Genomic DNA, 24,757 nt, shown 5'->3' on the forward strand with positions numbered 1-24,757 from the left:
GGCAGAGGGGCACCAGCTTCACTGCCACCGAAGTTGGTGTCCTGGTGGAGCAAGTCCCGGGGCAGTATGATGCCCTCTTCGGAAGTTTGCGCGCTGACAAGGAAGGACGGACTCGGATCTGGACGGACATCGTGACTGCCATCAACGCGGAGGGGTTGGCAGTCCGCGACTTCCAACATGTCAAGAAGCGCTGGGAGGACTTCAGGTCCAGGACCCTCAACAAGGCCCGGAGCCTCTTGAAGGCAGCGGATGCTAAGGGGCGCCGGGGCCACTTGTCGGACGATCAGATGAGGGTCCTGGAACGCATATCCCCAGCGCTCCACGTCCAGGTCCTTGAGAGGCAGACCCATCTGGAGTCGAGCGGTAAGTGTACATGCATCATGATTGTAAGCTGTGCGTGTGGTGATGTGCCAGTAGTGTGCAGGTTGCACATCTGTTTGTATGGGGCCGAGTATGGGTGGGGGTGTACAGGGCCGTGAGGCTAACACATGCGAGGACTGTCATGTGTGAGACATGGATGGTGCCTGTGTGTGTAGGCTTGCATGCCAAATGCAGTTGTGTGGGCACACATGTTTGGATGAATGTGTATGTAAGTAGGCATGTTTGTGATGTCACACATGGATGTTGTTTTCAGCTGCATGTATCAGCACTGTGTACATGTGCATGTGTGTGTATTTGACAAGGGTGCAACAGTGATGCAACATGGATGCATGTGACAGCGGGATGTGGAAGCCTGATTGGCAGATGTGACATGGATGCCCATCTGAATACTGCGACAGTTGGCAGAGGTGTACACATGCATGCAAGTGTGGTGGTGTGTGTGTGCATGTGTAGTGCACTCCCTGTGTTGCATGTGATGTCTGGCTCACCTTTGCCTGCTCATGCTGTTGTATGTGTATGGATGGTGCTGGCAGTTGCGATATGGCTGTGGTATGGCTCTGTGTGCAAGTTGAAATGACATGTGTGTTGGCGATTGTGATGCCATGTCTGAGGTTTGCCAATGCCACTCATGTACAACTGTCACGTGTGTATGTGTCTATTGTACAGTGCCCTGATGCCTGTGTTTTATTTCTCCCTGTCTGCAGCGTCAACTGATGAAGAGGGCGGAGAAGGTGCTGTGGAGCACAGCGGCGGGGATCACACCGCCAGCCGGAGACGCAAGGCCCGGCTCCCCTCCCAGGTTGTAATCTCGTCGAGGAGTGAGGAGTCCGGTGCCGCGTCCCAGGCCGCAGCTGCCGGGGGGAGGTCCAAGAGGCGGAGGTCGGAGTTGGACTCCTCGGCAGCAGAAGGGGCAGATGGGACCCCACAGGGCCCAACAGGGGAAGATGGCACGGAGTCATCTAGGTTGGTGGGGGGTTTGGTGGAGGAGGAGGCCGTGCAAGCAACAGAGACGGGGTCTGGAGGTGGGGATTCCACTGGTGCTAGTGGTGCAGTGCAGGACCAGGGACAGGAGGCAGCACAGGCCGCCGCGGAGGTGCCTGTGTGCAGTCCTGTCCCTGATCCTGTCAGTGCATCATCTTGCACCAGCAGGGATGCCTACGTCCAGACCCGTTTTCAGGCAGGGGATGAGCTCACAACAACTGGCCTTCCTCTGCCTGCAGACGTGGCTATCCGGGTCCGGGTTGAGCCTGTCCTGACTGGTGTGGCGTTGCGTCGACGGGCCATGCGAGGTGACCTGCAGTCTTTTCATGAGGAGACTGCACGTCATCTCGAATGGCTCGTTGACCGCGTCGGCCTACTGGGACAGGTCACCCAGGCCGGATTCCTCCGTTTGATGGGGTTTGCTCAGACCCCCTCCTCAACTGAACCCCCTATGCGCCAGTCGTCCTCCGTGCCATCTTCCCACCCATTAGTCACCTGGGTGCCCTGTGGAGCTGCCTCTGACGGTGCGGCCAGGCTGGTGGAGGAGGCATCCCTACCACAGTCGGGAGTCGGACGTCCAGCAGGGGTGGCCACATCAACGACTGCACCCCAGCCAGTGGAGGATGTGCAGGCAGCAGGAGGCAGGGCACGGGCTGAGGCACAGCAGCAGCAGCAACGACGAGGTGGGAGCCAGGATGGCTCGGGGCCTTCGACATCGGAGGGGCAGGCATCGGCCGGAGGGCAGGAGGACCCAGGACGGGAAGTGTCTTCCGTGTGGCAGCGGTTGGGCCACGCAATAGATGCAGAGCGGCAGCGGGCGGAAGAGGCACGGCTCACGATGGTCAGGGCGGAGAACTCCATGCGGAGGGCCCTGAGGCGGGCCGAGTGCCTCGAGACAATCCGCAGGGAGTTGGAGGTGAACATGTCGACGGCCCTGCGGACCCTCAGGGCCATGGAGGAGGACCGCCTCCGGGACATTGAGCAGGAGTTCGATGATGCCCTGGCCCGGAACATCCCGAAGTGAGCCGTCGGACTAGCCCACTGCCCTTGTAAATAGTTTTGTAATTAGTTGGACCTTTTGGACAATGGGCCACATTTTTGTATATAGTTTTTTTTTATTAGGTAGTGTTATTAGATAGGTTTCATTTCTTCTGTTGGGATCATGGACCCTGGATTGTTTATCTGTATATAGTTGACTGTTGGATTTTCATTTTTTTTAATGATTTACCCATGGAGCAATGGTTTTCGATTTTAATTTTCCATTGGATTTACTTTTGTGGACTGTGACTTTGGACACCTTTCCTTTGGATTATGATTTGTGGTTTTACATTATTTCACGGACATGCTGCTTTTTTTTTTTTAATTCCCATTTTTGTTTGTTTATTTTTGATTCAATTTATGTTGCTTTTAATACATATTTTTTCTTCAAACTTCAATGTGTAGTATCATCTCATTGGTTTCATGCATATCATGATATGGGTTTTGACATTCACTGACACCCATTGTGTGTATGTGAGGGACATGTGTTCATTTACAAACTTGCAATTGGGGTTCTATCATGTAATTGCCATTTCTAAGTGGGTGGATGCAATACTCGGGTGGGTGTTTGGCATTTGGAGGCTGACCATAAGGGCCATGGATCTAGATTGTGATGACATGTTGGCTGGGGGACATGTGTGGGGGCCTGGTGGAGGGTGCCCCACAGTGCTGGGGGGTGGGAATGCAGGAGGACATGAGTTGGACATGTGTGGGGGCCTGCTGGCAGGTGCCCCCACAGTGCTGGGGGGTGGGGGTGCTGGGAGAGATGCGTTGGTGGGCAGTAGTGCAAGGTGACATGCAGGGGCCGTGGAGGGTGTCGGTTGAACAGCTGGGAGGACCCACACGGCGGATTCACGTGTAGGACTGCCCGGCACCCCCGGAATCCACGTAGGCTGCTGGATTCGCGTGTGGAATTTCACTTGCACCTTGGAATACACGTACCCTGCTGAAATCGCGTGTGGAACTTCCCGCGCACCTTGGAATACACGTACCCTGCTGAAATCGCGTGTGGAACTTCCCACGCACCTTGGAATACACGTACCCTGCTGAAATCGCATGTGGAACTTCCCGCGCACCCCGAAATACATGTACCCAGGGCAATCGTGTGTGGAACTTCCCGCGAACCCCATAATACACGTACCCTGCTGATATCGCGTGTCAGACTACACGCGCAACCCTGATATACACGTACACAGGCGAATCGCACTGCTGGGGGGTAGGGGGGTGGTTGGAAGGAGTGGGGGCCTGGTGGAGGGTGCCCCTGGATGCTGGGGGGTGGGGGTGCTGGGAGACATGAGTGGGGGCCTGGTGGAGGGTGCACCTGGATGCAGGGGGGTGGGGGTGCTGTGAGACATGAGTGGGGGCCTGGTGGAGGGTGCCCCTGGATGCAGGGGGGTGGGGGTGCAGGGGGACATGAGTGGGGGCCTGGTGGAGGGTGCCCCACAGTGCTGGGGGGTGGGGGTGCAGGGAGACATGATTGGGGGCCTGGTGGAGGGTGCCCCTGGATGCAGGGGGGTGGGGGTGCTGGGAGACATGAGTGGGGGCCTGGTGGAGGGTGCCCCTGGATGCAGGGGGGTGGGGGTGCAGGGGGACATGAGTGGAGGCCTGGTGGAGGGTGCCCCACAGTGCTGGGGGGTGGGGGTGCAGGGAGACATGAGTGGGGGCCTGGTGGAGGATGCCCCTGGATGCAGGGGGGTGGGGGTGCTGGGAGACATGAGTGGGGGCCTGGTGGAGGGTGGCCCTGGATGCAGGGGGGTGGGGGTGCTGGGAGACATGAGTGGGGTCCTGGTGGAGGGTGCCCCACAGTGCTGGGGGGTGGGGGTGCAGGGGGACATGAGTGGGGGCCTGGTGGAGGGTGCCCCTGGATGCAGGGGGTGGGGGTGCTGGGAGACATGAGTGGGGGCCTGGTGGAGGGTGCCCCGGGTTGCAGGGGGTGGGGGTGCTGGGAGACAGGAGTGGGGGCCTGGTGGAGGGTGCCCCTGACTGGTGGGGGTAGGGGTGCAGGGAGACATGAGTGGGGGCCTGGTGGAGGGTGCACCACAGTGCTGGGGGGTGGGGGTGCAGGGAGACATGAGTTGGACATGAGTGGGGGCCTGGTGGAGGGTGGCCCTGACTGGTGGGGGGTGGGGGTGCAGGGAGACATGAGTGGGGGCCTGGTGGAGGGTGCCCCACAGTGCTGGGGGGTGGGGGTGCAGGGGGACATGAGTGGGGGCCTGGTGGAGGGTGCCCCTGGATGCAGGGGGTGGGGGTGCTGGGAGACATGAGTGGGGGCCTGGTGGAGGGTGCCCCTGGTTGCAGGGGGGTGGGGGTGCTGGGAGACAGGAGTGGGGGCCTGGTGGAGGGTGCCCCTGACTGGTGGGGGTAGGGGTGCAGGGAGACATGAGTGGGGGCCTGGTGGAGGGTGCACCACAGTGCTGGGGGGTGGGGGTGCAGGGAGACATGAGTTGGACATGAGTGGGGGCCTGGTGGAGGGTGGCCCTGACTGGTGGGGGGTGGGGGTGCAGGGAGACATGAGTGGGGGCCTGGTGGAGGGTGCAGCACAGTGCTGGGGGGTGGGGGTGCAGGGAGACATGAGTGGGGGCCTGGTGGAGGGTGCCCCTGGTTGCAGGGGGGTGGGGGTGCTGGGAGACAGGAGTGGGGGCCTGGTGGAGGGTGCCCCTGACTGGTGGGGGTAGGGGTGCAGGGAGACATGAGTGGGGGCCTGGTGGAGGGTGCACCACAGTGCTGGGGGGTGGGGGTGCAGGGAGACATGAGTTGGACATGAGTGGGGGCCTGGTGGAGGGTGGCCCTGACTGGTGGGGGGTGGGGGTGCAGGGAGACATGAGTGGGGGCCTGGTGGAGGGTGCCCCACAGTGCTGGGGGGTGGGGGTGCAGGGAGACATGAGTGGGGGGCCTGGTGGAGGGTGCCCCTGGATGCAGGGGGATGGGGGTGCAGGGGGACATGAGTGGGGGCCTGGTGGGGGGTGCCCCACAGTGATGGGGGGTGGGGGTGCATGGAGACATGAGTGGGGGCCTGGTGGAGGGTGCCCCTGGATGCAGGGGGGGTGGGGGTGCTGGGAGACATGAGTGGGGGCCTGGTGGAGGGTGCCCCTGGATGCAGGGGGGTGGGGGTGCTGGGAGACATGAGTGGGGGCCTGGTGGAGGGTGCCCCTGGATGCAGGGGGGTGGGGTGCTGGGAGACATGAGTGGGGGCCTGGTGGAGGGTGCCCCACAGTGCTGGGGGGTGGGGGTGCTGGGAGACATGAGTGTGGGCCTGGTGGAGGGTGCCCCACAGTGCTGGGGGGTGGGGGTGCAGGGAGACATGAGTGGGGGCATGGAGGAGGGTGCCCCTGGATGCAGGGGGGGGGGGTCCAGGGGGACATGAGTTGGACATGTGTGGGGGCCTGCTGGCAGGTGCCCCACAGTGCTGGGGGGTGAGGGTGCTGGGAGACATGCGTTGTTGATCACTAGTGCAAGGTGACATGTGGCTTGGCTGGGGGGCATGGCCATGGTGGATGGGCTGCCTGCGGGACATGGGCAGGGTTGCAGGGTGGTCCCCTGTGGTGTGGGCTGGCTGCAGGGGCCATGGAGGGTGTAGAGGGAACACCTGGGAGGACCCACGCAGCCAATTTACGTGTAGTGCTCCCCGCGCACCCCTGAAATACACGTGCCCTGATGGAATCGCGTGTGATACTTCCCGCGCACCCCTGAAAACACGTATCCTGCTGATTTTGCATGTGATACTTCCCGCGCACCCCTGGAATACACGTGCCCTGATGGAATTGCGTGTGATACTTCCCGCGCACCCCTGGAATACACGTGCCCAGATGGAATCGCGTGTGATACTTCCCGCGCACCCCTGGAATACACGTACACTGATGGAATCGCGTGTGATACTTCCCGCGCACCCCTGGAATACACGTTCCCCGCTTGGTGTTTGCTGTTTGGCAGCACTGTGAACTGGTCCAGGGTTAGCGCAGCCCTTTGCGATGAATTGGGAATTTTGGAGGCTTTTCCTTGCGTGAGGGCGTTCTTGGGGGCGTAACTGGCGCTGCTGCAGGGTCGCTGCGCCACTCTGCGCCCCGGCTGGTTTTGGAGGCTGGAATCCATGGATACGCTGTGCGATGAAATGGATTTTATCGCACGCGGCTGGCGCAGTGTATCGCACGGGGACACTGTGCGCCAGCCGCGTGCACCACTTTTGTGCGAAATTCTATGAATTACCCTGTATATGGGCCTGGTGCTCCTCCGACTCTTCAATGCAGTCATTAGGGTCAATATGGCTCCCAAATCGAGATTCTCCCTTCTAAAGATCGGGACAAAGAACAACCAGGGAAACTATAGGCCAATATCGCTCCTTGACAGCTCTGGCAACGTTTTTGCAAAGCCCATCTTGAGATATCTTCAAAACTGAGCAGACAAGAATGACAGAATAAGTAACCTACAGTCTGGCTCCCAAGTGTGGCAGAGCAACGTGGACCCGGGGTTCCAGTTATTTCTACTGGTAGAGAAATATTTAGTGCTCATGAAAATAAATTAAATTATACTCAGTACTTTTGGACTTAATGACTGTGTTTGATGCAGTCCCTCGGGGTTCACTATGGAAGGTTTTGGAAAAGAAGAGTGTATCTAGTCATCTGCACTCTGTGATTCAGTCTCTATATTTTAATAATCAAGCAGTTGTTCGAAGTGGTCTGGCTGGGGAACTTACAGTCCCTTTTGCAGTTTACAAGGGTGTGTTTTCACCCCTTCACCCTGCTTTTTTTCCGACTTTACATAAATGAGGGGACAGTGGACCTGTTAATTCACTGTAAAATGGGTGTAGATATTTTTCCTGCTCTCTTTTATGCAGACGATGCCGTGCTTTTAACCACTTCTCTAGGGAGTCTGAGTTATAACCTTAAGTGATTTATGCTCAAGTGCAACAAGCTGAGATTATCCCTTATGCTGGTAAAACTAAGGTATTGGTTTTTCGACCAAGGTGCTCAAAAGGAGAAAGCTGCAGATACGTGTAGGTGATTCAAGGCTGGAGCAGTTTGGCATGTTCAATTAGATGGGCGTATAAAAGGTTTTTTTGTCAAATATGGCAAGGGTGCTTTTTCCCCAGCTTTAGAAATATACAAATTGATGGTGGGATCTGTGGCTCTTTACGTAGCAGACATTTGGGGATATGCAAATGTACAAACAATTCAATTAACTGAAAATACGTATCTAAAGGTGCTCCTTACATTCCCACAATGACTTGATGAAGATTGAAGTCGATTTACAACCAATCATAGATGAGATAAATTTTAGACTGGCTCTGTATTGGGTTTGACTCTGGGGAACACCTGAGATGGGGAAATACAGGGATGCAATTGCCAACATTTTAAAATTTGAGAGTGGGAAAAGGTTTACCATGGTTGTTACATGCAAGTAAAACACTTATTGGGATTCCAAGATGGCCACCGACACAAGGTAGACGTATCGACGGCTGCTCCCGGGCTCCAGCAAAGCTAGATTGGCGGATCCAACACCCACCCCCCCAAAGGCTGGAAGCACGGCGAGACAACAAGGAAAAACCTCGGAGGAAGTAGAGACTGGGGGAAACCCTGAAAACCCCAGAAAGTATGCGCTGGAGGAGCAAGCTGCGAGGGGCTTGCCATGAGGAAAGAGGTGCAACGCAGCCATTTCCAGAGCAGCCGCAGAGCTGAGGTGTGACAGGCAGAAGGGAGGAAGGCTGCGAGGAAGTGGCAAGCACCGAAAGCCGGGCATCGGGGGGAAAGGTGACAGCCGAGAGCGAGAGGCACAGGAGCAGGTTGAACGGCTCCCCACGGACCCCGATCTGATGGCGTGGAGGCAGCGGTGGACAGGAAGGTGCACCAGCACTGGCGAGCCCCCTCGGCAGGGGAAACCGAAGCGGGAAGCCGTGGTGCCCCAGGAGAACGGGCGGAGCAGGAGGGGCGTGAGGGGCAGAGCAGGGGCGCCACATGGATCCCGCCTCCCGAAGAGGGAGGAAGGCACCGCCAAGGGCGAGTTTCGGGAGGAGAGCCCCGCACCGGGAGGAACGACCACTAGGTCAGGAGCATCAACCGGTGCACCCTGCGAGGAGAAGCAGGTGCGCCTGCTGAGGGGAGCAAGAGGACAGAACACAATCACAGCCATTAAAGACGAAGGGGTTAATGGACTCACTTGAACTGAATAAATTCAGGAATGTCTGGCCAGATATTATAAGACACTATACACCTCCCAAAACCCAAGACCCAGTTACAAACTGACTTCCTAGGTGCAATACGACTCCCCAAGTTACCCCTAGATGCGCAGGAGCTCCTGGGGCAGGCAATAACAGAGCAGGAGGTGAGGGGCACCATTGCAAAGCTGCCCCGGAACAAAGCCGCAGGCCCAGATGGCTACTCAGATGCGTTCGATAAGGCCTACACCCACATATTGACCCCACACCTGACACAGTTATTTAATACATTTAAGGAAAAGGGCCACATTACGCCATCAATGGAGGAGGCCAATATTACGCTATTCCCCAAAACAGGGAAAGACCCAGAAGACTGTACCTCCTATAGACCCATCGCCCTCATAAACACTGATGCAAAAATGTACACAAAGATACTGGCAAAGCGGCTAGAAGGACACCTCCCATTGCTGATCCACCAGGGCCAGGCAGGGTTTGTTCTGGGTAGGCAGCCGGAGAACAATATTAGCAGGGTGGCACAACTGGTGGAGAAAATACAGAAAATGGCCACTTTGGCAGTCCTGTTGGCCCTTGGCATGCACCTGATGATGAATGGCTCTATGTCGCACGCAATAAGCCTGGGACAAGGGATAAAGCAGGGATGCCCACTCTACCCCTTTGCTGTACGCCATCTACCTGGAACCCGTGTTCCATGCAATACGCGAGGCCCAGGAAGTTCAGGTTATCCCCTTCGGGGGCAGGCAACATAAGGTAGCGGCATTCCCCGATGACATGCTCCTGTCACTAACTAGTCCTGGGGAATCAATAGAGCCCTTCGTGGAACTGTTGATGAAGTTCGGGGAGGTGTCAGGTTTACAAATTAACCTGAAGAAATCTGAATTGGTAAAATTAACGATGCGCAATGAAGCAGCTGGGGGACTAAAGGCGGGGTCCCAATTCAATTCAAGTTGAGCCCCGGGTGGATCAAGTAGCTAGGGGTCAAAATAACTTCAACCCTGGTAGGCTGGTACGCGACTAACTACCTCCCCATTAAAAGCAATAAAAAAGGACTTCCAGAAGTGGAGGAACCTCAAAGTATCTTGGCTGGGCAGGGTGGCAACAGTCAAAATGGCCACACTACGCAGACTATTCTACCTGTTTCAGGCAATCCCATTGGCAGTGCCCCAGAGCTTTTTTAGGGAATTAGCAACAATAACGAGAGACTTTGTCTGGGAGGGGAAGAGGCCACGCCTAGCTCGCCGCCTACTGACAGTGCCAAAAAGGGAGGGGGGTTTAGCCATACCCAATTTTCATTTATATTACGAGCCGGCGCAGCTAAGGGTGATTCGGGAATTGTTCTCAGCGACAGAAGGGAAACAATGGGTGCAGATGGATAGGACAGTGGCCCAACATGACTTGGGGGAGGTCCTCTGGCTCACGTGCCACGGCAGACCAAAACACCTATATTTAAGTAACATAACAAAGGGGCTTGCGGACATCTGCGACAGGGTACTAAAGAAGCTGGGGATTACGACATTCCCCATTTACCCCAATATTTAACAATAAGGACTTCACCCCAGGGGTAGAAAGAGGGGCGTTTGAACCATGGAAGAGAGGGGGAGTGTAAGCAAGACTTTGGAAAAGGGGAAGGGGAAAGACACAGATACTTCCAGATCAGGCATTGGGTGATGAGTGCAGATGTGAGGGCAGCTGTGACCCACCCGGTCACCCCATTTGAACGGTTCTTACCGATGAATGATGGGGCAAAAGGACTAATCTCAGACCTATACAAGCTATTGGAGAATGCCACTCCTAGACAAAGCTGGGCGTGTATGGCCCGATGGGACCAAATGCTGGGGAGAGAAATAGAGAAGGAGGACTGGGAGAGGTTATGGAGAAGAATACCTAAGATGGTGAGGTCAGTACAACTCCAAGAGGTTTGGTATAAGTATCTATACGGGTGGCATTACACCCCATACACCTACATGTGATTTACCTGGAATTGCCCAAGGAATGCGGGCGGGGGTGCGGGAAAGAGGGATCAGCAGCACAAATCTGATGGGAATGCCCTAGGATTAAGCCCTTGTGGGGGGAGGTTCTGCAGGCACAGGAGCAGGTGTTCGGAGAGGGGGCGAGCAAAGACCCCAAGCTGGTCCTGATGGAACTGCAAGATATAGGCACGGAAAGGGAGCAGAGGGGGCGGGAAAAGGCAAAGGTAATCTTCACGCAGCAATGGCCCTCATAGCACAAAGATGGAAGGGGCTGACAATCCCAACAGAGCACGAATGGCAGCGGAAGGTATAGGACTTGGTGGCACTGGAATGGGACACATATGCTATGAACAACAACCTGGGGAAATTTGCTACAGAATTGGGCGAGACATTGGCTTTCTTAAAAGGTCCAGTGGTGCCTGCAAAGACTGAAACTTCTGGATCTATCCTAACGATCCTCCGGAGGAGTGAGCAAGCAGGACAAGGAAGCACCGGAGCTCTGGGAAATGGAATAGAGCGAGCAGAAGGGAGGGATAAGGGAGGGAGGGGGCCGAGTTTAACATGTTGTGAAACATATAAAAATAGATTTGAAAAAAAAAACGAATTGATCTTGATTTGGTACATCTTTGGCAAAACCCGACACTCATTGATAAAACTAGTTTGGGATTAATAAAAAATGTTGCCACTAGGTTAACCAGGAAAGAAAATGGAAGGGGCTTGCTTGAGGCTGCAGTCAGGCACTCGATACTTGAAACATAAGCCTGACTTTGGCTTTGAGGGTTACCTAAAATGGATTACAGCTTCCTTTGCTCGCACTCTGTACCCAGAATTCAGGTTGGGCATTCTAAGGGTTGCCTCATTTACAAGGACCTGGTATCCCTCGAATACCTGCAGCTGCCCCTATGAGATTGGCATGTAGAATCTGTCAAATATTTTGTTGTTTTGTGTTGCACTGATCTCTTTGAGAAGAATTTACTTAAATCCCTTGGTCCCCTCAAGGAATATCCATTGCTCTGCGGCTGCTTTGTCGTTGTGCAGTAGCACGGATGATGTAGTTGTGGTGTACAAGGTGGCAAAATACATTCATAGGGCTTGGTTCGTGCATAATAAATTACCAACAGGTTTGTAAGAAATAATTATCCTATTTTTAACATATCTTGATTTTTATTCTAACTATTGTTTTGTTATCACATTTTTAAGATTGTTATGGTTGGCTTATTTTTAAACACATTTCCAGAAGCTTTTCTGCACACTTGACGCCCCCTTGAACAACGCCTTTGAAATGTGAATAAGAGCACTATACTATCATCCCCAGTAGGTACGGAGAGTAAAGTATATGGATAATACACATTTTGTTGTGCTTCCCGATATCATCTGTCAGAATAAAGCATTGATTTCCCACGTGCAGGTTAGTGTGTCAAAACTTAAGTAACTGTGAAGTGCCCTATCAATTATATAACTATTTTCCTTTCAGCATGAGCCAAACTTAAAATTCAAATTTCACATCTCAGGAAGTCCAATGAACGCACTAGACATTTCTTAAATTAAACTATTTAAGGAATAAGCCCCGGGCAGGAGGTCATTAGCGCTTTAGGTAATTTCATGGGGGCCCATACTTACGGGTATCAAAAGCATTTATTTTCTATTGCGAAACACGCAGAGGTTTCGCAACATAAAATCGAAGTTAAAAACATGGCCACCGGGGAAGGTAAAAAAAGTAAACAAGCAAAATGGACAGAAGGGTTTCCAACGCGTCCGCTCCCGTGGAGGAGAAAAAAAGTGAAAGGCCCATAGAAGCCTTAATTAAATATATTATTATTATTATTATTATTATTATTATTATTATTATAAAGTGTGAGTGCAGTCACTGGCTGTACAAATCAATGCACATTTGCTGATTAAAAAATGCTTATCACACAAACCACGAGATAGCCGGTGGGACATGAATAAATAAGGCAAATACTTAAAAAACATAAGCATATATTTGAGGAGGGTGATGGCACTGATTCACTGGCTGTTGAGGGTTTACACAAAGATGAAACCTACTGACAATCTTGGAATGGCACAGTTAAACTAACGTGAGAATAGGATCATGGTCTGTACCAGAACACTTGACACAAAGCCTGTGGGCTCCAGGCTGAGCCCGCCACTGCGGCTCCCACATAAGGAGCATCCTCTCTGCCTCCCAGGGCTGGTTCCGGCAACCCCAATGCAATGGTTCTATGATTTTTGTACCTTTGAAAGTCCTGCACTGCCCCTTATGATGCAGGGTGTCGCACAGAATCTATTTGGTACGGTGGACTACTGAAATGAGAAGACTACTCCTGCCCAGAAGACACCCCAGGCCCAGAGATAAAGGGACAGGCTGGAAACCCCCTGGGAATCCACAGAATATGGTTGAGGTGAGCATGCACATAGCTGCAGAAGGCTCTGGATCAGTGTGCCGAGGATCCAGCTGTCATTGCACCAATGTGCCTGCATTGGTCCAGCCAGGGAACCACTGAAGAGAACTGTCCCTTGAACACTTGTGGAAGCAATCAATGGGAAGGTTGAACAAGTGTGGAAGCAATCAATGTGAATGGAATAGTCAAGGAGGGGTAATGGTGAAGAGACCTGCTCCGGAGAACTGGAGTGAAGGTTGAGGCATCAGATTCATGGCTCACGGGGAAAAAGATCACAGAAGAGGTACAAAGTGACCCTCGTGACCCTGTTGGTATTGCTGAAATGAACATTTCTGTGGTGTACACTGGGACATATGATGTGATTGAGGGCCGCATGCTCCCACCATCCTGAGTCTGCAATGGCAAGGAGAGTCATCCGTCACTGTCGCTCGAGGTAGCAAGTGCACCCAGCACCTTAGAATACCAGTGACACAGATGGTGTTGCGGTGGGGAGGTGGAGTATTTACAGCTGACGTTCCCACAGGTTGAAATATATATATTTATGACCTGGTAACGTAATAGGAAGCAGTCAAGCTCATAAAATAAAGGTTAATACACCCACAGGCCTCAGGATGAAAATAAGTTGCTTAATTGATTTGACTACCGATTTCTAGTTTTATTCCTTACTTTAAATTCCTTCTATAGAAGGAATTAGCACAATAGAGGGAAGTATACAGTCGGGCTGTGAGGGGAGTTGGGGAAAAGCTTATTTCTTGACTTAATAAAGGATATAAGACAAACCACTAGATTATATTAAAATGCATCAAATTGTGCTCTAGCACCTTTATGCATCTTTTGTGCTACATGGAATTACAATAATGATCTCAGACCAAATAATCAGACAGACTCAAAGAATATGGCAAAGTACTACTTTGTTATTAGTTTAAGAAAGCAGGGTCAACTGGCAGATATCAGACTGATGCATGCACTCTCACACAAAAGCTTGATTACATGGAGGTCTTATACCCCAATATGTGTCATCTATGACATCATTCTACATGGCAAAATACAAAACCTATCAAGGGAAGGGATTGGTTAAGAGAACATTTCTACTCATACAACCTATAAGTGTTAATGCATCATTGGCTACTCCTTATCTGTAGGGCACGTCTCAAACTATCACTAAATACGTATAATACTGATTATAGCAGACAAAACAACAGTGGATTGGTCTATACTACATTGCACATTAGGTTGCCCCTCAACCCCACTGATTGGTTGGCTTAGTATCCCAACCTTGGACTTTTGTCTCCTTAGCAGCACGTATGTGAAACGAAACCTAGGTGTTTGAATCCCATCAGACTACTCCCTATTTCCCAGTTAGTCCATCAGCTCTCATTGGTTGGCCACAAGCCAAAGGCTGCCGTTTGTAGTTGGCCTTGTTGCCTACTCACTGTCCTGCAACATTCAAGGAACTATGAGCACACCACTATCTTAGCTTGAGGCAATAATGAATAGCCTCTGAGTCACATGTGAAAAGACCATGAATTTGTCAATGTCAGCCTTCTGTTTACTGCTATTTGATTTAATCATGCAGGGTGCTGTTGCTCCTCTTGGGCTCTAGAGACTTGCTCACTCTATCTCACATGAACTTTGTAAAGTTTTAATTGACCAACAGTTTGGATCTCACAGAGGTTTTCTTCTTCCATCTATGAAGAGTGTCCCACATTTAGAGTTTATTCACATACTCCCTTTGTGCTCTGTGCTTATCCTTTGAAAATAGCATCCTTAACTCTGGCCCAACCTTGACTCATCGTCAGCTCTGCACACGGAGCTGTTTTCCTGCATCTCCTGATTCTACAGCCTTGGCCTGTCTTTGAGGTAGCTTGGATAAGTTCAACATGAGCCAACATCCATTTTCCTTCTATGGCCATCCTTGCCACGTTATATATTAATATATAGCAAACTTCTATATGTTTTCTTTCTACCTTGCGTTACTGCATATTTACAGTTATTGGTCAGTAAGTTACTTCATCTTTTTTAGATCCATGAATACTTTAACTTTAGGTACATGTTACTCTTAGTGTTTTAGTTACATCGTTACTTTTAAGTATTTTCATATCGTTTCAGGATAGGTTCATATATCGACTTTATGACATCACTTTGTCCTCGTTAGATTTCACTTTACTGTTCATCCATAATATTCATTGATGCGTTCTGACTTCTTGGCAGGCGACACCCTTTCATGTAGCTTTCTTCCATGCAACATCCTTCCGCACCTTCAGTGCGAGAGTACATTCTGTATGGCTGTCTGAGTGCATATTATATCTCAAATACTCAATGCGGTACGAGAACTATACAGGGGGTCCCATTTATTGCTTTTCTCTGACTGTTCCAATATGACAGTGGTGAGGGGGTGGCAACAAGCAAGACAGTGCCTATCTGCTCCTCTACATTCCCCCTCTGGTCGAATTTCCGACCAAATTCTATTCTTCCTTGGTGTTTATGTCCTCTTTGTCATTTATCAGCATCTTCTCTTCATCCTGCTTTTTTGGGATCCAAATATTTGTCACTCCTCATCCCCCTCAGGTGATCTGCATTCTTTATGTATTCATCCACACTCCAGGTCATGCAAAATATCCAACGTCCTACATATCTTTTCCGATTCTTGGGGTAATGGAACTTGGCTCCTGTGAGGTGCAAGGGTACTTTTCTTTATATTCCCGCAGGTACTGGCTTCATTTTGCACATGCTCACCCGTTCCAGTGTCAATGCCAGTCATTATCTTCATCCCAATAGCTTTCTTGGCTGTCTTCTGGCACTGTCCCAAGATGATCCTTATAGGACAGCATCCTAGAAATATCAACACTATTATTGCTCCAAGTAATTTGAAGGCATTTGCCAGCCAGGTTGGAATCCATGAAAACAGAGATGAAAACCAGTCATCTCCTGCTGTCTCATCAACTTCATCCTCCTTCCTCGTATTCAGGGTTGTCAGCATAGTTATTGCTTCTGTCAGGGTTCCATTATCTTCATCATGGGATGGTGTGAATGTACAGCAAGAAGGCCCGAACTTAGCGCACACGCATACTTCCATTGCTGTAATTAAGTCCAGGACATACCTGTTCTGGAGAATCATCAGCCTGATGGCCCTTAAGTCTTCTCTGATTGCATTGCATCCTTTTACTGTTGCATTAATCATCTGCAACAGCTCCCATCTGATGATTTGCAGCCACTTTGCGTTCACTGCATTCTGGAGTCCTAGCAGGAATATAGATGTCATTATCATTGCCGTCCTACTGAACAGTGTATGCTCATCTGGCATATTGTCATAGGCCTCTACTAATTTTGCTTGTGATAGAGGTTGAGCAACCTCTTCTTCCTCATGTGCTCATACATCTTTGGAAATTCATCGTTATGGAGATCACTTCGGGGAATCACCAATGCAGGAACATGAATGTCAATGATAGAACATATTCCTCTACAAATGTGAGGCAGCTGATTGTAAGCTCTGGATCCACAGGCCCAATATCAGTCCATCAGTACGGCAACTCCTCCATTCATTCCTGGGACATCAATTAGCTGGTTGAATTCCTTATTTTCTCCTATTTTAATCGATCCTCTGTTTCTGAAGCACAATGTGGCAGTCTTCATTGGTAGTATGGACACAAGTCCTGCTTCATTCTTGACCCATGTTAGTAGTTTTGCATACTTGATCCATGATTTCAGACATTCATCATTCACCACTTCTACTATCTGTGCTGTCATCAATAAGTGTGCACTACAGGCCACCATCCCATCTTCCCATCCTCTGCCGGTTGCTACTCGTCCATATACTAATAGCCGGCATCCCGGCAATCCTGGGGTCTCCCATGCATCTGCACATCCTAGTCTCTTCTGCTTGACAATCCTTGTCTGGTCTCCAGTCATACCACTAAGGGAATACATGAGTATCCTACTCATCCAGATGGGGTCCTTTTCCATGTGCTGTGTTTTTATGTATTCATCTTCATATGGGAATGTCTTTCTCGACTTCCATCTTAGGGTTGACCATTTTCCTTCAAATTGTCCTCTTGTTCTACACACTGCTAAATGTCTGAGTCATCTTGCATTTTGTACAGGTATTTCTCTTGCAATAAATATTCTGGCAGTATTCATGGCATATGGTATTAATGAACAGACAAAGCAGCTTTCATCTGACTTTCTCCTCCCTACCGCCTTCATTTGCTGCTACCATGGGTTATTTTTTACATGAACCTAATTATCAAGATATGTATTTATATCTTTATGGTCCTCCTCAAAATACATTTTAACTTGAAATAGCCTCCTAGTTATATTGAAAAACAGGTTGTCTGTGCCTTTAGCAGGAACAATAATAAATGTTTCATTAATACCCTTCATATGCGTACTACCTTTTGCCACATTTCAAACTGCCATAATAATGAGGAAAACACAAATCATAATAACAACTCATATTATCTATATTCCATGAAAATCTATCGACTTCCTGGATGGCAAGGAATCTCTAAAATGTTGGAGCCTCTCCATTTTGTATTTACATTAATATGCACATTTTTTATTTTATTTTTTAATCACTCTTATATCTGAAACTGGGGTACTATTGCATATATCACTCTCCAGACAATACAATTATTCCTGGGGTCTTCCAGAAACAGGATAATATGTATTCCCCTTTGTATTAAAGTTGGATAAGTCTGTAATATGTAGGAAACAATAACAGAGAAGAGTGTGTATACTAGTGTAAGAATGGGTATCATAAACAATGGTTGATGCTCTTCTTTCTTCTTCAAATTCCAGATTCTTCTAACATTGTTCCTTGCAGTCTGTCTTCGTGTCAAATTTGAGAAACGCTGGTCTTTAGTTGATTTTTTAGCAATGTTGGTCCCTAATCTATAGTGCTCGTGTCTACTTCATTTTCCTTATTCTCGTTTCTAGCCATCTGGCGGGTCTGCATGCACGGAACTACTTCTCTTGCTTCTCTTGGATGGGTCAGCACATGCAGAACTACTTCTCTTGCTTCACTTCGGATATCTTCGGGAGGGGTCAATGTTTCACTTTTATAGGGTTTGACATCATGTAGATGTAGCCATACCCTTTTACCCATCAATTAGACCACAGTGGGGCTAGCTTCCTCTACCTCGTGTGGCTCTTCAAGGTAGGGCATACTCCAGGTGCGTATAAATTTGCGCACTAGCACCTAGTCGCCTGGATAAAACCTTGCAATCACTGTTGTTAGGTTGTCATGCATCTCATTGCCTAATGCATCGCTACACTGTGTGCATCAGTTCTTGCCCTAGTCAGAGGAGCCAGTTGGATTCTCATACAGCGTCCAGTGACAACACATGAGGAGTCAGATGGTGATCTGAACCAGGCTGATTTCTCAGGGCATAAAAGACAAGGGGCAGGCGATGTAACCATCCCTTTTTCAAAGTAATTTTTTACTTGGCTATGTGCTCCTTTAATAATCTGTTAAATCTCTCACAGACGCTGTTCGCCTGTGGCTGATAAGCAGAAGATGTATGTTTAATACCTACCAGAAGTACTATCTGCTCAAACAATTAATTTACAAAATCTGGTCCATTGTCAGACCGCAAAAACTCCCGCACCCCCGCACTTTGCGAACACCTTGCACACAAGTAACTTGGCAGTGCACAGCGCATCAGGTTGTGTGCATGGACCTACCTCCATCCATCTAGAAAAAGGACATACTACGACCAGCATATATCTGTAACCTTTGCATATCTGTAGCACATCTACATAATCTATATTCAGATGCTGAAATGGGCCATTGGGTCCAGGGTTTGCTCCTCTCACTGTTCTCACTGTTCGCAAAGTGTGCCCTGCAGTAACTTGATGGCACACTATGCAATTCACAATGAACTGTGCCACATGCTCCAGTAGATTGGGTGAGAACCACTCTTCTGCAATTGTTTCAGCTAGACTCTCTAGAGTCGTGTGTGCTGGGCAGTGAAGCTACTCCAGCACTACTCTCAATAATGCTAGAGGCATAACTGGCTTTCCAGTGCTATGCTGCCTCCAAATTGCCCCAGTGGAGGATAAAGAACAGCCACGCTTTTGCCATAAATCCGGTTCTTGTTGTGGAGCTCGACCTTGTATTTCAATTAACTGGACAATAGACAGCATGTTAAAGCCCTCCTTTGCTAACATGCATTGCCCTGTCATTTGTTTAACATCATCTTTTTTCAAACTAGATGTGGGTGGGTAATAGGCTGCTTTTTTGCCCTCTACATCTGCAGCTTCGTTTCCTCTGGAAATTAAGTCTGTTTGTTGAGAATGTGCACAGCATTTCACGACTGATAGGGTCAATGGGAGCCTCAATGCTTCTATAAACCTATCCAATAGGGCGGCATGGAGCACCGCAGTGCCGTCTGTGTGGAGGAAGCCCCTCCTTTTCCAGCGTGACAAACCTGCATGTACAGTAGACGTCACATAGAGTCTGAGTACATCACCATTTCCTCATCCTCGGAGCTATGCAGCACTTCGATGAGCACCACTAATTCTGCAGACTGTGCTGAATAATTAGAAGAAGACCTCATGCTTGTTCCTACCTCGATTTCACCTTCTCTATTCAGTTTCACTACTGCTGCACCAGTATGCCTTTCCCCAGTTGTCCGGCCCAATTTTTCGATGAACCATCAATAAAAATGTCCCCCCTCCCAAGGGCCTTTTCTCTAGCTTGGGGAATATTATTATAACAGTCAGTGTGTGTTGTGCAATCATGTACATAATCATCCTCTCCTACTGGTTCTACTATAAATATTGCTAGATTCACTGTCTAATAGCTAACATTTTTAATCGGGGCTTGGAAATAATTACCTCGTACCCCGATGCCCTTTGTGTGGTCAATGTACTTTTGGGCTTCTCCATAATTGCAAATAATTAATGCTCTACAAATAACTTTATTGGGCACCCCATCATTATACTTGAAGCTTTTACAAATGCAGCAGCAGCTAAAGATTGCTCACAGGCATGCCAATGGTTTATGTGCATGTCCTAATGGCTTCTGTGTAAGAACTGTTGTCATGACTTCTCCATTTGAATGGGAGAATAAATGAAAATCTTCATTATAATCTGGGATCCCCAACACAGGGGTTGATTGCCTTTTTCAATCCTTCAAACCCTTCAGGCATCTCGTCTGTCCATGTTATTGTGCTTGTATCTACCTGTGCTTCTTTGAGTCCTTTTAAAAGTGGTCGAATGTACATACTTTAATCGAAAACCCAGTCCCTGCAATAATTGCATAATCCTAGAAACTGTTGGATTTCCCTCACTATTTTAGGTGCTATGGTTTTCATGATTGCTTCTGCTGTTTCAGGTGTTACTTTTCTACCTTCATGAGTGATCAACTGTGCTATGTACAAGACTTATCCTTGTCTACCTTATATCCTTACTCTGAAAGTATGTTACCTGGGGGCAACCAGACGTGGACTCCCTGCTCACTGTGCTTAGAGAGGCTCAGCTTCACCTCACAGATGATGCCCAACAAGGCTGAAACACGTGTATGGGGTTGCTGTAGGTACTCTTGTTCAGAGAGGAATTGCCATAGCATTTCGGTGCTGGACTGCCCATGTGGGCGGGACAAAGACTGATATGCAAATGGATATTTCCCATCTGTGAAAGGTACAGTGAGCAAAAAGCCGATGGCTGCAAACTCTCAATGTGGTTAACAACCACTGAACAGGTTATCATGCCTTGTTCTTCCTAGAGAGGGGCGCCTGCTACCTTTGTTGAATTTTTTTAAAGGAACTTGGGGTTGGTCACCCTAGGTTACCTGGGGGCAACCAGATGTGGACTCCCTGCTCACTGTGCTTAGAGAGGCTCAGCTTCACCTCACTGATGATGCCCAAAAAGGCTGAAACACATTTATGGGGTTGCTGTAGGTACTCTTGTTCAGAGAGGAATTGCCATAGCATTTCGATGCTGGACTGCCCATGTGGGCGGGACAAAGACTGATATGCAAATGGATATTTCCCATCTGTGAAAGGTACAGTGAGCAAAAAGCCGATGGCTGCGAACTCTCAATGTGGTTAACAACCACTGAACAGGTTATCATGCCTTGTTCTTCCTAGAGAGGGGCGCCTGCTACCTTTGTTGAATACATTTAACTGAGTCTTCTTTACATATTTCTTCCATCTCACTACACACCAAAATGTCAAACACATACTGAATTATTGCACTTTTGAGTTGGACATTACGCAAGTCCATCTGGTGGATGCTATTAAAGATGGAAAGGGACTCACAGTACCCCTGGGGCAAATGAGTATGTTACAGGCGGGTATTTCTATATGCAAATGAGGTCAAATCTTTTGAGTCTTCATGGAGGGGAATAGAAAAGAATGCATTTTTTCAAATCGACAACTGTGAAATATTGGACTATGGATGGGATGTTACACAATATCGTCGCAGGACTTGGAACTAAAGGAAACTTAGCTTCGACTATATTGTTTAGAGGGCAAATGTCCTGTATAAATCTCCACAGCCCACCCCCTTTGATTTTTTCACAGGGTACACAGCCGTTTTACATGATGAATCTGATGGCACCACTATGCCCTGCTTCATTGAAGTGGAAATGGTTTCAAATATACATTCACCCACCTCTCTGGACAATGGGCATTACTTTACGTGTGGTAAAAGACTACTGGTTTTAATTTAATTTTAACTGGACCCATCCCTTTTAATAGTCCCACATCATATGGGCTTGTAGTCCATAATATTTCTGACACTTTCTCTAAGTCTTCCTGAAAGAATAGCGGTCTTCTTTTTACCAATGTGATACTTATAAAAAACACAAGTTCATCGTCAGAGTAGTAATCTCTAAACAGTTCTGCGTCTTTCAAATCTGTCAACCTGTATCCTTCACTAAGAGCCATCACTGTCCTCCATCCCCTTCCTTCATCATCTGTCCCATGAAGCATCACCCTTTCTTCTCTGACCACTGCCACTTCTAACTCCAAGGGAATGATCTGTCCTTCCTCATCATCCATAGGGATTTCTGGCCTGAACAAAAATGAGTCACGTATTCTCAGTATTGTATCTACCAACCTCGGTAACCATGACAACAGAATAGTCACTCTATACAAAAATACTTCTGGATCTAAAGATACTCCTCGTAATGCCTTCTGGCCTGTAAAGGCTAATATAGACTCTCCCACATTCATACAGTGTATCCTTGTGTCGGTGGTCGGTCAAAAAACCGAAAACAAAATATCGAATCACAAAAATATCGAATCTAAAATCTCGAAAAAAAAAATCTCGAATTATTTATTTATTTATTTATATGTATTTGTGGGTTCAGGTAAGTATAAAAAAAGGGTAAAATAAAAAAAAAAAAAGGGGGGTTGGGGGGGAACCCCCCCATTTCGAAATAAAAATGTATTAAAAAAAAAATTAGAGATTTTTGTTTTCGATATTTTGGATTCGAGATTTTTGTTTTCGATATTTTGTAATTCGGTTTTTTCACTATAAACCCCTTGTGTCATGGCCACAGGCCCCAGAAAACAAAAACCACACCATCTAGTGATGTGGGCAATGGGTGACTTGACTCACTTATGTCCCTTTGGGACCTATAACCACAGGGGCCTTGGCTAAACTCAGTCCTGGTGCCTTTGGTGCCAGGCTCATATAGAGATGTGAGCAGGAACACTTAATTTCAGTGCAGGAGTGCTTTTACTTTATTTCAGTGCAGGAGTGCTTTTATTTTACAAGAACTTTCCAGGAGCTGAAAGCCTTTATTCCAGAGAACATCCTCATGTGCTGACTCATCGGGTGTGGCTCCCTAGGCCTGCTCTTCATGTGCTGACTCATCGGGTGTGGCAGGGTGTAGCAGGCAGGCTGAACCTGGTGGACGTGGCTTCAGAAGTTCAGCTATATAAGCTGCTCCATCCTTAAGGCCGGTGCTTCGTGTTACTGTGCACTTGCGTGCAACGTGACGCTGACCGCCGCTTGGACCAGTTTACTTACCTTTGAAACCAGGCATTCTCCTGCATACTAACCTCCAGGAAACCGGTGCTTCATCACGTCATCTGGAGACTCATCTCCTAACATCCAGTGATCTCGATCCCGACGCCACAGCACCGCACTCCGCATCCACGAACTAGGACCCTGTGAAGAAGAAAGGCAAGGTTAGAACATCCGTCCTAGGGCAGCACCGCATTTGAACCCCACGCGCCCCCTTGTTAACAACTTACCAGCTACTGTACCGCTGCAGCTTCGTTCCTCATTCCCTCAGGCTGTCCTCAAGCTCCGCAGCTTCTGCCGGGCCAGCAACATCACCTGCAAGGGAAGAAAGCAAAAGAGCAAACATCAAAAGTGGAACGGACAGCAATACAAGACAACGAACTTTACAATACAACAAAAACAGACGTGGAAAGACAAAAGCAAACAGGAACATTTACCTGAAGTATAGTGGCTTAGTCGCAGCAGGACTGGACTACCACGTGCAAGGGACCAGTGAAGGAAATCGGTCCAGATCATACAAGCGACCCCGCTAGAAGCAGCAGGACGCAGTGCTTGCCAAAACTAATCAACAGGTGAGCTTTCCAGGGACAGCGCATCCCACGGGTACCACGGTTTGGGAGAAGGGGTGTGGAAGGGGATCAGGCACACAAGCTGGCATACTCACACCCCCTATTCTCTATGCAGGAGCAGTCCCGAGCAACATCACCAATTACCACCAGTCACTACATAAGCGCAGAGGGCGAAGTTGGACCCGAGCGACCGCACCCCCGGGAGGGATGCAGCCATGCCCCAATGCCTCCGCAGGGACCAGGTGAGCATAACAGAACGCGAAGCCTCTTCGAATCTCTGCCTGGGCGTTATGGAAACTTCTGGAATGGACCAGTTGGCCCGATTACTGGGAGAGTTAAGGGCTGAAGTTCATGCCTCAAGACAGGAAACCAATGCCCTAAGGAGGGATCTAATTGTGAACCGGGAGGGGACAGATGAACTAGCAAGGCAAATGCTCCAGGCACAGGCAGGCCAGGTCCCACTGCCAGGGTATGCTCCTCCTGCTGCGCCTCCACAGCCCACGCCAGTACAGGTGGTTCTTCCAGGGGGGGGTTCCCTGGTCCCACCAGAACGCTTCACAGGCGATCCGAATAAGTACACCACCTTTATGAATCAATGTTGCCTACATTTCTTGTGCAGACCTGGGGCATTCCCCAATGATCAAGCGAGAGTGGCATTTGTACTTTCATATTTGGGAGGTAGTGTAGCGGACTGGTCAATGCCCTTGGTAAACCAGGATGATCCTTTGCTTCGAGACTTCAGAGGTTTCCAGCATGAAATGGAGAAACTATTTGCACCGCATACTCAAGGGCAGGCTCTTAACAATGAACTGTTATCACTATGGCAGGGTAATCAAGACCTACTAACATATATTTCTTCCTTCAAGCATCTGATAGCACAAACTAACTGGCCAGAGGAGAAAAGAACTACGCTCTTTTCTTGCAAGGGGAACTTTAGGATGTATTAGCCCAAGCAATAAATCCCCCAGAAAGATGTGCTGAATACATCGACCTGACAGTGCAGCTCGATCTCAGATTGCAGGATCGGAAGATGGATCGGGCCAATGCCGAGGGGCAGTCGGTCTACGTGCGACCCCGTGAGAATCAAACCAAATCACACGATCAGTCCGAGCCAATGCAAAACGGAGGCTTGCGCAGCCCACTAACCAAGGCAGAAAGGGAGAAAAGGAGACAGCAGCAGCTTTGTTTGTACTGTGGTAAGACAGGTCACTATCTCCGAGAATGCCTGGTGAAACCACCCAGGAAAGCATTTGGAGCAACTGACAAGGGTGA

This window comes from Ambystoma mexicanum, chromosome 1p, assembly GCF_040938575.1.
Source record: "Ambystoma mexicanum isolate Mex_15411 chromosome 1p, UKY_AmexF1_1, whole genome shotgun sequence".
NCBI lineage: Eukaryota > Metazoa > Chordata > Amphibia > Caudata > Ambystomatidae > Ambystoma > Ambystoma mexicanum.